The sequence below is a fragment of the Sesamum indicum genome, linkage group LG10 (assembly GCF_000512975.1).
Source record: "Sesamum indicum cultivar Zhongzhi No. 13 linkage group LG10, S_indicum_v1.0, whole genome shotgun sequence".
Classification (NCBI taxonomy): Eukaryota; Viridiplantae; Streptophyta; class Magnoliopsida; order Lamiales; family Pedaliaceae; genus Sesamum; species Sesamum indicum.
This window is the reverse complement of record NC_026154.1, coordinates 11,326,524-11,327,652: the sequence shown is the minus strand read 5'-3', so window position 1 is coordinate 11,327,652 and position 1,129 is coordinate 11,326,524. Positions and strand designations below refer to the sequence as shown.

Here is a 1,129-nt window from a genome sequence, read left to right as displayed (position 1 = left end):
AACCTTCAAAAGTTGATTTTATAATTGTCATCCATTCGCAACCCAACTACATGGGTTATCTATTGATTTGTAGGCATTTTTTATTATGTTAAAATATTAAGTTTTCGTCCCATAGATGAATTTACCGATGACATTAAAGGACCTTCGAAAAGCCATTACAAATATTCCAATGAAAATGCTTGTCCATTGAAAATATTTCTCAATGTGTCTTTTTCACACGGTCTTCTGTTTGTCCCAAAACTATCAAAAATTGCATCAGAATTTTTTCAGAAACAAATTTCCATCGAAAATTCCATCCTAGAAATGTTGTTTTTTGGAGTGTATAGTGCACATTTATATTGATTACACAAAGACTTTTTTGTAGAATAGTATGCGGAGGAAGTACATTTAGTCGAGGAGAAAGGGATCTGTTGATACATATTAAAGTTTTTGCTGGTATATCTTTCTTATTGGATGCATCGGGGATGTAGCTCAAATGGTAGAGCGCTCGCTTTGCATGTGAGAGGCATCGGGGATGTAGCTCAAGTGGTAGAGCGCTCGCTTTGCATGTGAGAGGCACAGGGTTCGATCCCCTGCATCTCCAACCAAATTTATAGCTAATTCCTTTTTATACTTCGATTACAAATTATGTTGGACATAATACTTAATTTGATAAAATAATTATATTATAATATCTTTAACAGCCATACAATCACCTAGCTCAGTAAAAAGTTCCCCGAAGCCCAATGACGGGCACACAACACAATTGGTTAGGGGATGATATTTAGCATACCCTCCAAGCGTACTGGGATTTCGACGAGTTTAAGGCAAACTTCGTCAAAAATAAGGCTAACTGGGTGGCTAAAGGAAGATTATAAGTAAATTTTAATTTTTATAATTTTAGTTATTTTTATCAATATTTTAAATCTACAAAGTTATTCAAATATCTGTGCAGGAACAACTCGGTTGTCCGCCTCAAGAAATAGAAGTATTTGTTGACTGCTATAAAAAGAAGGTGGACAACACTTGGAGTGGGAAGCGAGCCGAGGAAGTCGTTGTATGTTCTTTAACATTTTTCTAAGCAAAAAAGTTTTAGTCATTTAATAATAAATTTTATTAATTATTTACTAATATTTTTATTATTTGTTGG

At 33.8% G+C, this 1,129-nt stretch overlaps 1 non-coding gene across 1 annotated transcript; it reads left to right on the top strand.

Moving 5' to 3' along the window:
* Positions 511–583, top strand: TRNAA-UGC. The gene has a single exon. It is a non-coding gene; the product is annotated as a tRNA-Ala (tRNA).